This window comes from Natrix helvetica (genome assembly GCF_964273705.1).
Source record: "Natrix helvetica genome assembly, chromosome: 5".
In the NCBI taxonomy this organism is placed as follows: Eukaryota; Metazoa; Chordata; class Lepidosauria; order Squamata; family Natricidae; genus Natrix; species Natrix helvetica.
In genome coordinates, this window is record NC_138551.1 from 79,757,611 (window position 1) to 79,770,715 (window position 13,105).

The 13,105-nt window shown below is 39.7% G+C and overlaps 1 protein-coding gene across 3 annotated transcripts in view; it reads left to right on the plus strand.

Annotated features, from left to right (window-relative positions):
* RNLS (renalase, FAD dependent amine oxidase) overlaps positions 1 to 13,105 on the plus strand; it is a 169,940-nt gene that overhangs the window by 59,800 nt on the left and 97,035 nt on the right. The gene's annotated exons all lie outside the window — the stretch shown is intronic.

A 13,105-nucleotide genomic window follows, 5' to 3' on the forward strand; every position in this document is an offset into this window, starting at 1 on the left:
AAAAGAGACCTGTTGTCTCAAGGAAGGTCTCTAAGGCAGAAGAAAGAGACAGAAGGCCCTAGACCAGCAACTTGCCAAAGAAGAGAGGGAGGTTGACCAGCAGAGACAGGAAGTACCCCCCCAGGGGTGAACCTCCCATTTCTGGCCATAATTATGATCGGCTATTGGAAATACGAAGTGAACCAAGCTAAGTAAACAGGCTGTGCTCAAAGGCCTACTCTCCAGAGGGCGCTGGAGAGCAAACCTCTCAACAAGGCCTTGCGTTGCCTGTCAGCAATGAAGCTCCCTGTCAGGCCTGCTTCCAACTGCAGGAGGTTGGGAGCAGCCCTGGACGAAGGTGAAACCTGTTGCAGAGGCAACACTTACCCCCACAGCAGTGGGGCTTCACCCAGGGGCCCAAAATCTCCTCCAGTATGTGATTTGTAATTGCAGAAGCCATCAGGCAGTGCATTGCTGCAGGAATGCAGCAGAGTAGGCGAGCAGCTTCTGTGGCCTCTTGATTCTCCCTACATCCAGGGCAATACCAGGCAATCTAGCTCCCAGGGGATTTTTCGGCCTTCCCAGTGCCCTACTCCCCTGCTCTCTCCCAGCAGAGCCAGACATCACTCTCAGAGGAGGAAGGGCAGAAAGATCTGGAGCTTTCTGAAGATGAGGGAATACCACCGGATCAACCAGTTTTCACAGGGCTATTTCGCCCTTCTCTATCCAAGTTCCTCCTCTTCAAGTCCAAAAATACAGGCTGCCTGGGCTCAGATTCAAGTGCTCCAGACCCAGCCTTGGACTTGGCTGATCCCACTGACTCCCTCTTCTCTGAGTCGACCACAGAAACTGAGGTGCTCCTCATCAAAGTTGTTTCTCGACGTGGTCCAGAGGCAATGGGCCTCTTCTGGGACAGACCCCAGCCCATCCAACAGGAAGTTTCAATGGGCCCAGAGCTTGCCCGGGCGCTCAAGATGCCGTTAGTTGATGGTGCAGTGGTGGCCCTGACATTCTCCTCCACCATACTTAACGATCCAGAAGAGACCCTGAAGGCAGAGGATAAGAGGACGGAGCAGACACTTCAAAGGGCTCATCAGGCAGCTGCCTGGGTGGTCAAAGCATCCATGGCTGCTTCGTTCTTCAACAGGACCTCCTTGCTCTGGTTTAGGTAGATGTAAGATAGGATCCCAGCAGGGGACATCCAGACTCGCCAAGATATTAACAAACTTGTTGCAGCAGCAGAATTCTCTGCAGATACCACACTAAACACGGTCAGGTTTGCCTCCAAGGCCATAGCTTCATCAATGGCAGGTGGACACCAGGCACAAATGGAGGCTAGCCTTGGCCCCCTTCAAGGGAGAGAAGCTGTTTGGGAATCTTTGGACCCCCTTCTTGGTGGAGTTGAGAGACAAAAGGAAGATTCTGCCATCCCTCTCTAGGTGAAGTGATTACCACCCCTCACCTTATTTTTGCCACTCCTTTCAAGCAACAGACACCGGTTCGGGTTTTCCACATTCCCAGAGGTCCAGGAACGCCAACCGGATCAGTCGGGCAGGAACAGACAGCAGTTCCAACCCAAACGGTCCTTTTGTGGTGGTGGAAGTCACCCATTTCAATGCTTCAAGTGACTACACGTTTAACCCTCACATAGGGACCGCCTAGCCCTCTTTGCCGATCCATGGGAGGAGATTACAATGGATGCCTGGGTCCTAGAGACGTTGAGGTCGGGCCTCTCCCTCAAATATCTCTCCACACCCCGAAGTTTTACATTCATTGTCCCATCTCAAGGGACAACTCAAAGAGGGTCCTCATGGAAACTGCAATACAACACCTGTTGGACATTCAGGAGATCCAACCGGTTCCAGAGGACCAATGGGGGCAGGGATTCTATTCCATCCTCTTTGTAATACCAAAGACCTCGGGGGGGGGGGGGAGCAATTCTGAACCTGAAGAGGCTGAACAACCACCTGGTTTACAGGCAGTTTAAAATGCAATCTCTCCTGTCCATACTGGGGAGCATCCGAGACAGCATTGGGGTTTCCATTACACTGGCCTTGCCATTCGGCCTATCGTTAGCACCTAGGACATTTACAAAGGCAACAAGATCACACCATCAACTGTGGGCAGATGGATATGGGCTTGCATCGCCAAGGCTTACAAACTCCAGGCTCTTCCGTTACCTTGGTGGGTAACAGCCCATTCCACAAGGAGCGCAGACACAACTGTGGTGTGGGCAACACAGGCCCTATCGAGGAGGTTTGTTAAGTAGCCGTCCCCTTTCATTAGGCATTACAAGCTGGATGCCTTCGCTTCAGCTGAAGCGGCATTTGGCAGGCGAGTCCTCCAGAGGGTTCACACTGATCAGGGGACCCCGGACCAGACTGCTGCCCACCCGTAGAACAAGCCAGCTTTGGTATGTCCCATTCCTGGATTCTCTTGTCAGCACACTGGAGAAGGGGCGTTGGTCTTACCTGTTATGGGGACCATTGGCAATGGAGGCGTGTCTTCACAGCTCTGACAGACTCAGTCCAATCAGCTACGAAACAAGATCAACCCATTCCTGGATTCTCTCTCAGCACACCGAGAAGAAGCGTATCAGGTATGACCAACGCCCCATCTGACAATATATTTTGTTTTATTTTATTTAATTCATGGATTTGTTTTAAGTAATCAAAAAGCAAAATCTTGATTCAGAACATACTACATAATATACATAATATTCTGTATATTAGGCTGCCATTTGATGACCAATCTAGAATTTTAGTCCAACTTAATATTGCCATACTATATGTACTGGTATCCAACACACTTATAGTGTAGCACTAGTATAAGTATTATAATGCTAGAATTTTTTCCCAGTCTTTTGGACATTGGTTATTTAGGAATAACCTCTTAGAACAGGCCATTCTAAAACATATCTCCAAGTGCTTGAGGTGAAGTTCTGAGCAATGCTGAAGAAAAAAAAAAGAAATATCAGAAATAAGGGATGATAGGAATACCTCGGAATAATTCAGCTTTGGCCGAGGTTGGACAGTCTTTGTCACTGATGCCTTAATTTATAGCTTGTGAGGAACAGGATTGTACATGATAGCCTAACTATTTGAACATGATACAATTCAATGATGGTCAGTAATTACTGGAGCATCACCGAGAGTTTGGACATTGATATATTTTGTCCATTTCTTTTATGACTTAACATACAAAACTGTCTATTTTGCTTGCTTCAAACTGTATTGTTGCATAAGTAGGATGTAGTTCCTATTCTATTTCTTGTGTATTTGACTTCTTCCAAATCTTTGACTCTGTAAGTCTATGAAATATCAATTGTACTAATTGTGTATCGAAATTCAAAGTAAAATATTTTAATCTCTGTTTCTAAAATGCTCTTTTTACACTAAATTTACATGCATGCAATATTCTTTCAGGATTTTATAGATCATTTATATGTTTGTTTAATTTCTTAAGGCACTTATTTTTAACTTACATTGAATAATAGAATTCCCATCTCAAACATTTTATCTAATACTGTAAATATCAGCTATTACCATATCTGGTTGCTTTTATTTTAAACAAGTTTGTCACCAATGGAATGGAATTAATGAGACAAAAATGATAATGGTTGGTCTAAATTGATGATTTTCTAATATCAGAGTCAAAAGATAAATCATGGCCTAATTGTGTGGAATGAGCTGCCCCCGGAGCTTCGCATAATCCCTGACCTCTGGTCCTTCCGACGCGCCCTAAAAAGTTGGCTTTTCCAGCAAGCCGACCTGGCCTGTTAATTTTATTTAATTTTTAAAATGTGAGTGTTATATAAATTGGGTTTGTTTTTTGGACTGTTTCTAATTTCCTTTTAACTTTTGTACTATGTGTTTTTTAATGCTGTATGCCGCCCTGAGTCCTTGGGAGAAGGGCGGCATATAAATCTAATAAATCCAATCCAATCCAATTTGAGACTAATTTTGTTTCAAGTAGTCCTGATAAAATAAAATTAAATGTAGGGTTGGTTTCTAATTTTTCTAGAACAGCTTATGAACTGGAATTTTTAGCCTTTTCATTTTATATTTTTAATGTAGATAATTGTTTATAATACACTGCTCTAAACTATATGCAATCTTTTGCACATGATGAGAGGGTAGTTTTGTTTTATTGCAATACCTTTTGTTAAGACCATCTTTTTATAGTGGCAGTAAGAAATACACAATTATTAGAATCTGTTTCATAACGATCAAACATATTAACTCTCTATTTTTCTACTTCAGTTTTTTTCTCATGGTGCCCAAATGAATTAGAGACCATAGATGAAAAAGGTAGACTTAAAAATAAATAACAGACTATGGATAAAAACTTCTAAAAAATCAAGTTCTTGATTAAGATGATCAGTATTCCAGCCCACTCCTAGCAATCAGATAACAAAAGAAATCAGGACCACACCATATCGTGTGTGTGTGTATGTTATATGTAAAGATAAAAGCTAATGGAGGAAAAAATAAGGAATGAAATGCTTAAATTATTCTCAGTCTCTCTGAGTTATATGAATTTACTGTGGACAGTTTTATGGCATGGAAAGTAGCCATGTTTCACATCTTCATTGAATGGTGCCTTCTGACATTCTTCACATGAAAAGGAGGATAAAGAATGTCATAATTCGCACTAATATATAACCCTATTGCTTTCCTCAATTTTCAGTGCACCTCCTAAGGTTCTGAATTATATTACATATTCACAATTTACTTATTTAATTGATATATCTTTTTCTAAAAGTACAGCAATGTTTGTGGTTCTGCTAATAAATTCTTTGCTATACTTGCTCAATCTTGTGTAGGTGATTTTTTTTCCAATTGGAGTCAAAACTTTCTGCATTCCTTCAACATAAAAATGAAAATGATACTTCTTTTATGAAGCTAAGGCTACTTTCCACAGTTTCCTAGCCTTGGTTTAGAACACAGTGCATTCCCTACTGAGCAGATTTATACGTGCATTGGATTCAATTCAAATTAAGTTTGATATGTTTAGGTTCATGTTTAGGTTCCATTGAGATCAATGGAAGGTCAAGACTCAAGTGGCTTAACTCCCATAGTTTTAACTGGATATTGTGGTAATTATAAGTTAAGTGGGCATATAATTATAGCATTAAACTTGAAGCCAGTTCCTAGTTATTTGAGGAAAGGTAGATTGTCAGGTCCATGTCCAGAGATGAGATAATGAGAAGTTCGGAAACGAACTTCTGGTTGGCCCGTTGGGCCTGTTTTTCACCCTCCCGAAGCTCCGGAGGCTTTCTAGAAGCCTGGGAAGGGCGAAAACGGCCTCCCCCAGCCCTTCGGAAGGGCGAAAATCATTCGCGTGCTGCAGCTGAGGGCTGCCGTGCCAGCAAGTATGGCTATGCATGCCACCTGTGGCACACGTGCCATAGGTTCGCCATCATGATTCTAGGGTGTGGCTACACTGAACCTGTTCTCCCCCTGCCCCATTCAACTAAGATCCCTCTCTGAGAAAGCCAACATTCTTCCTTACTGCTTCTCTATGTGTGCCTTCCATCACATCAATAACCACTAAAGTTATAATGCATACAGTAATTTATCTAGAAATATGATATAAAGCACAAAGCCTAACTATTAAATTTATTTTTTCCAAATGTAGCATGGAAGTAATGATGCCTAACAATAGAATTTTAGGTCACTTCTACATAAGGATTTAGTATGAATTGAAAAACATATGTGGGTTTTTTTCATTCTAAATAACCCAAATCCTTCTTTTTACAATGGTGAAACTCTATTGAGGTTGTTTAAGTCTATTTCTCTGTTGGAGGAGTTTTGTGTCTCCCATTGGCTGAATCTTTAAAAGGAATCATGGCTTAGTTTAATAAGGACAGACAACAGTTCTGTTTTTCAGGAGACCAACAAATGTGAAAAGAGCCAGGCTGCTGAGGTTTTTAAAAGTTTGTTCTTAAAGTGAGCTGGAATAGAAGGAGTTGTGACATATCCACAAGTGTCCTTCCAATGAGCTCCATGACTTAATCACTAAAAAGCATGCATTCCAGGTAAAAAAATATTGCTCCATGTTGGCTGCAAGTGCAGCCTTCAACCATGATTTTATAGTTGGTGAGAAAAAGTGTCATGAATCTTGCCACAAGAAACCTTCACAACTGTCCATAGGACGTTCAATAAAGGAAGACTTATTTAGCTAAATATCTCTTTACAGATGCTGAGATGAATGCACACAATGCATACTGAAAAATAATGGATAGTTTAATTTATTTTTTTATATGGAAGGATTTGCTTGTTTGTTTTTATATTAAAGGATTTGTTTGTTCGTTTCTACTTACTTTTCACTGACAATAGGTTGGGCAGGGCACAATGGTACTCAGGCTTTTTATTTATCAACTTGAGGGAGAGCATTGATTGGTTCATTCAGAGGTCAACATGAGTGAAAATTCAAGCTTGAGAAGTTGAAGTGGTATTATATGGAATTGTCCTTATTGAAAAGAATTGAATACAGATTTAGAAGAGATTTATAGAAAGTAATTAATGATGCTAACAAAATAGTATTGATTTCCATGGGTTCCAACCAAGTGTAATTACATCTGAAGCCAATTGTTTATCGTCTCCTTTCACTTAGACCTTTAAAATTGATCCCAGTAGCTGTACTTATGCCAGTTACTGATTTAGAAATTGCAGAGTAAATTCTTACGATTTTTCAAATAATGAGAATCAAAATCCTATTATTTAAATAGCTTTTGTAGTTTATTTAGTATCTAGTCATACTAAATAAACTACCATTTTAATCCAAACAATTACAAAACTCTACAAACAAAGTATTAGAAGTTGCTTTAATTATTAAGTAATGTGTATCTTATTTGTGTACATGTATACTTAAAAAGAATTTCTATTGATTTGAGTAAGGTGTTCTTTAAGAACAAACCATAGATTGTAGCATACCGTATTTTTCGGAGTATAAGATGCTCCAAAGTATAAGACGCACCTAACATTTGGGGAGGAAAAAAAAATCTGCCTCTGCCTCCCAGCAATTTGCCTCCTTACAGCAAACAGCCTGTTTCAGTTTCAGTTTAGCCTGATTAGTACAAGGGAAAAAAATCTGCCTCTGCTTCCCAGCAATTTGCCTCCTTGCAGCAAACAACGTGTTTCAGCACAGGCTGAATAGCACAAGCAGCTGTTTGTTGGTTGGATCATCCTCCCAACCATCAGCTGTTTCAGGCTGCAGGGATTGCTATAGCCTATTACCACCTCCATCTGCTCCATTTTCAGCCTCCACATCCCATTTTCGGCCTGTGCGCATCCCATTTTCCGCCCGTTCTGGGCAGTGGGGATCAGAATGGGCAGAAAATAGGACATATGAAGGCCGAAAATGGGGCGCACAGAGGCTGCAATAGGCAATGGCAATTTCTGCAGCCTGAAACAGCTGATGGTTGGGAGGCCGATCCAACTGACAATCAGCTGCTTGTGCTAATCAAGCTGTGCTGAAACTGAAACACGCTGTTTGCTGCAAGGAGGCAAATTGCTGGGAGGTAGAGGCCAAACGGTGGGGATCGGCGGGTGGAAGGGACTACATTCGGTGTATAAGACACGCCCTAATTTTTACCCTCTTTTAGGTGGGAGAAGTGCATCTTATACTCTGAAAAATATGATAGCTTAATTTAACTTTTTTTCCTTCATGCTATGTACTATGGTATTATCAATGCATAACATTTCTATAATTTATAGGTTGTAAAGTGTTCTTGAGAATCTTCAGATTCCTGTAGATACAAATGAAGTTAATAATTAATGGAGTAACTAACAGAAGAATGCCACTCTGCAAAGCTAAAATCTATATTTTGTCATAAGTCATAATTATCTAAAATCTTGTTAATACCTGATGAATGATTCAACCTTTATCATTATTAGCAGCAGCCAAATTACATACTTAAAATTTTCTAAGAATTTGACTGGTTCCTTTTAAGTTAAATTTTCCCACATTTGCTGCTGGCTGTTGGCCAGCCTATCTGAGAACGTAGGAGTTTTAGTTCAGTGTATCCAGATTGAAGAAGGAGGGATTATAAGAATATATCTAGCTGTCACATGCTTCTAACCTCCCTCTTGAGATAGTTGTTAACATCTTTAGCATTTTTGCTTTTTTTTTCTATTGTTTTCTGCTTTGCTTTTTATTTTATATCCAGCTCTATTTTTGCTATCCATGGAAAACTATTATTAGAGATTACCATTATTTCATAGGCTTCTCCATCCATTTGTATATGACCTATGCTAATCCATACAGCTCAGAATACTGCAAGAAAGCAGAATAATTGGTCCTCCAAGTGTTGTTGAATTATCATTTCCAGCAACTTCAATCAGTGTAACCAACTGAGGGGTGCTTGGAGCCATAACAGCTAGAAATCCAGGTGTTGTAATAACACCTGCAAGTTCCTCACCTTTGATATCAATTGAACAATGACTTTTCAGAGTTTTTGTCATCAAATTGTTCAATCAATATTTGGTATACAAAATAGTTAAGATTAGGTTAACTTATCTTAAAAACTAGATGATTGTTTTATTCCAAATGTTGCAGCAATTATTAACCTGGCTGATACATTTTGCAATTTCTATACAACTATTTTTACTTATTCAAATTTATTGTTCTCCTAACTCCAATATACTTTTTTAGCAGTAACTCCTTATAGAATATGTTGTAAGTAGCCAAGAATTAATGCCACTGCAACTAAAATGATGAATCATATCTCTCCATTGGGGCACCTTTTTTTATTCTGCAAGAATTCTCCTTTGGTATATTTCCACTCATTAGCATGGATTGAAGTATGTTATTTCTTGTTGCAGTTCAAGATGACGGAGTATTTCCACAATTTTCTTTTGGGATATGTCACCTCTTAACATTTAGGAGCATTTGCAAAACACAGTTTTTAGAAACATGTTTGAACAACAAAATACATTAAACAGTGTGGCATGTTTTTTTTAAACTAATTGGTGTTGGAATTTGGGGGGAGTGGAGGTTCTTTGCACAGGTTGCTGTGGCTTTAGCTGATGTGATACTTTTTTCATATACAATTTTTAAAGAAAATATTGCACCTGCACTTCTAAAGTTATGATTTGTTACAGGCCACCTGTTAAAGGGAGATAGATCTGGGACAGGGGTGGGTTCCAGCTGCTGCTATTGCCGGTTTGCTCAGGGATGCCCCCCAAGTGCTTTGCGCACATATGCAGTACTAAAAAAAAGTTTCTACGCAGAAGCCGAAAACAAGCTGGTGGCGCCTATGGCGTTGCCGAGAGAACCGGTTTGGGGGTGTGGCAGGCTTGGGTCGTTGCCAGTTCCAGTGACCCAGGCCGCCAAGTTACTACCAGTTCTGCCAAACCGGTAGGAACCCACCTCTGATCTGGGAATGTATCAAGTTTTTTAGTTATTTGCATCATGGCTAGTTATATAGTATGTAGGTTTGACAAAAATAGAAAATGAGAGAGCTTGTTTTATTTATTTTAAGAAAATCAAACATGAAATTATTTACAAGTTTTTATTCAATATTATTCCCTATGTCAATTCAGTCAAAAAAAAAGTTGGGCAAAAATGTGGATTTCTAAAACCCAGAGATGAGATATATCATATTATTATAGAACATAGAGTAGGTTGGGCGCACTTTTGGACAGGAGGCAGATAATGGTTGGATTGTGTCCCATCGTGCCAAGCCATAAGGTAGGTTGGTTTTGTCTTAGTGTGTAATTTCAGCTGTTGTAGCTTGTAAACCATAGATATTATACCCTTCTAGTCAAATCTTTATCAATATATAATCTTGGAATCTGAAGGTTGCTAAATACGTTGTAGCAGCCTATAATTTGGCAGTTACCATCTGGGAGGCTCTACTAACATCCATTGGGCACTCTCTTGAGGATGAGTAGATGTGAGGTCTTTTAGTCTCTAAGGATTGGTGGAGTTCCCAATGCTGATTGTTCTCAGGGACTTCAGCCTGCCTACCTGCCTTGGCATAGGGTGTGGAGGCAGCTCAGGAGATCACAGTGGCCAACACTTGTCCCAGATTATATTGGGTTCAACACTGTTGGAGGCCACACATCAGATCGGTGTTTTGTGTCAGGGCCACTGCAATATGATTTAAAGCCTGGGATACTCTCTGTCCCTTGTCATAGTCATCACTCTACAGACCTTTCTACTTAGTCAATCCACCTCACGTGCTTAATGGCAGCATGTGATTTCCAGAAGTGCTTGAGAAGTTTCCCAAGCTGGTAATAGGCAGTTCTGCCAAGGACTAACTTGCTGAAATGGGGAGGTAGTAATAGCCTTGGGCAAAATTGTACTTGAATGGTGTCTCCCAGCCTGCGAACCTAAGGGAACTCTTTGCTTTCCTTAGGTGCTCCAGAAAATGAAGCAAACCAAGAGATGTCTAGAAGCCCTTGGCATAAAATGAGGACCAATATGTCTACTCCATATTTGAGCTTATGCCATGGTAATAAGGGCAGCAAAACATTGCTATTTGTCCACTCATTGCATCACAGATGCGGTCCAGTGCCCTTTTCAAAGTGACTTGTACTCTTCTGGGTAAGGACAGGCTGGAAGACCATCTAAGGAGTCTTTGTGAGAAATTTTCCAGACATCTGGAGGACAAAGATAAAAAAAGCATTTGTTCTGCCCTTGCTCGACAAGTTGCTTTCTTTCTTTTGATTATTGTTAACAAAATCCCAACTAGAGCTTTACTTTAGCTTTGATTTAGCCACTGTTTTATTTTTGAGTTCTAATTTTAGCTTTCGGCATGCTTTAGCCATTTTGTCTTGGGAAAAGGGGGAACTACAGTAACAATAAATTCTTTTTAATTTGTGGGAATACCAGCACAGAGGGAGAGTACTGCATTTATAGAATACTGTGTGGGTCTTATTGTCCAAATACATTAAAAGAAGGCATTTGTTGTTGGTTTTCTTCCCTCGACTGCTTTTCTGCAATATTAATTATGTGTTTGTTACACCCTGTTAAGAGGAAATTAGACCTCTTAAAAAGAAATTAGACCTTTGAACTTTAAAAAGTATAAAGTTTTATAGGATTATCTGTCTGATCTTCCTATTTATTATTTATTTGATTCTGGGTTGACTTCTTATGTAAGCATTGTTCTTTCATGTTCATTATAAAAAGATCTCCCACTCATAAACACAGAAGGTCCAGACTTCACTAGATTAAAAGAATGCCTTTCAATCCAAACAGTCTTCTTTTGTAGATTTAAAATTGGCTGACAGATATTTAATGAACAGAGGTTTTGCCTATTATGTAAAAATGTGGGAACATTTAAAGTTATTTCTGAACTAGTTTATAGAATTTAAAGTCCTTTTTATTGCTTTAAAAATAATGACAGAAAAAGAAAAAAACATAAAGATCAATACATCGTTAGATATAGCTGTGTGTGTGTTTAAATGTGAAAAATAAAACCCAAAAATAAAAGGAAAGTATGCCATATTGTTACAACAGTAAACAGTTACAATTCTATATTTAATTATCTAATGCAGATATTATGCAAGGATAACTATATTTATTTCTAATACCCTTATATAACTATTATGCTTTTTTTAACCTTTAGTGACACTACCAATTAATCACAAACTAAACATACATTTCATTGCTTGTACAGTTTCCAGTAGAAAGCATTGAGAGGGTTTTTTTTTCATTTTGTTCCAAAAATTCAGTATCTTTGTAGCAATTACGATTGCCTGCAAGGTGAAAATCATGGAGCTTTCTGCCTTGCTTTCATGACCCACTATATGAATCATAATTGTGCCTTTTGTTGTTTCAAATTACTTTTCAATTTTTCTTTCAGCTGCAGAGTATAATTCTTCGACTGGGTGCCTTTAACCTGGTCTATATTTTCCTTTCCTGATTATGTAATTTTTGCGCTACCCTGTCTTGTTAACCCTGGAATATCCATTCACATGAACAAGTTCTGAAATGCTACAGTTACTTGAGAATTCAAACTGGGACGGAAAAAGCTAATTTTTAAGTTCAGAATTATTCTCCATAGTTGGAGATAGCAACCGGGAATGGGTTAACTTTGTCTAGTATCCAGTCCATCTGTAATGACACACCTCCTCTGGTAGCTCCTCCCAGCTTTTAGATTCAGTCTATCCTTGGACTGGACGTGTTTCTTCTCCTCTCCTCAGAGTTTTTTAGCAATTAGGCATTTTTAGCAATTGGGCCCTTTTATTATTATTCTAAATTTAACAGACTGCTCCCTTTTAACATCAGGTGGAACAGGAGTTTCTTCCTATTCAGGGAGCAGGGCTTCTCCCTGCCTCCCTTGGTGTCTACAGAGGCAGTGGGGCTCAGTGACGACAAGCAGTGCCCACGAGTTTGCTCCAGAACACTGCCAGGGTTCGCAAGCGGGACACGATCCCCAAGAGGCCAGGAGGCACTGCCCATGAGTGCTCACTCCAAGGCATCAACCTCTGGCTTCCACATTCGGTCGCCATTTTCATCAACGGTGGAGATAGAATCCAGCCCCCCCTTGTTAGTAGTCTGGTCCTAAGGGTGAGGTGCGAGGAGAGGAGATATATATGATAGATGATAGATAGATGGATGGATGGATGGATGGATGGATAGATGATAGATAGATAGATAGATAGATAGATAGATAGATAGATAGATAGATAGATAGATAGATAGACAGATAGATGATAGATAGATAGATAGATAGATAGATAGATGATAGATAGATGATAGATAGATGATGGATGGACGGACGATGATAGATAGATAGATAGATAGATAGATAGATAGATAGATAGATGATAGATAGATAGATAGATGATGATAGATAGATAGATAGATAGATAGATAGATAGATAGATAGATAGATAGATAGATAGATATCATAAACGTCAGTCTACAGTACCACCTTTGTCAAAAGCTGGGAGGAGCTACCAGAGAAGGTGTGACATCACAGATTATAGACTCAGTCCGATTCTATACTTGACGGAGTCAACCCATTTCTGGATGCTTTCTCCACCGCCCTGAGAACGGGCGTCTCAGGTAAGACCAACGCCCATTCTCCATAACCTTTGTTAGGAATTCTTAAAAAGCTAATAAAATTGGGAAACACAAACATAAACAATACCCACACACAGGAAGATAG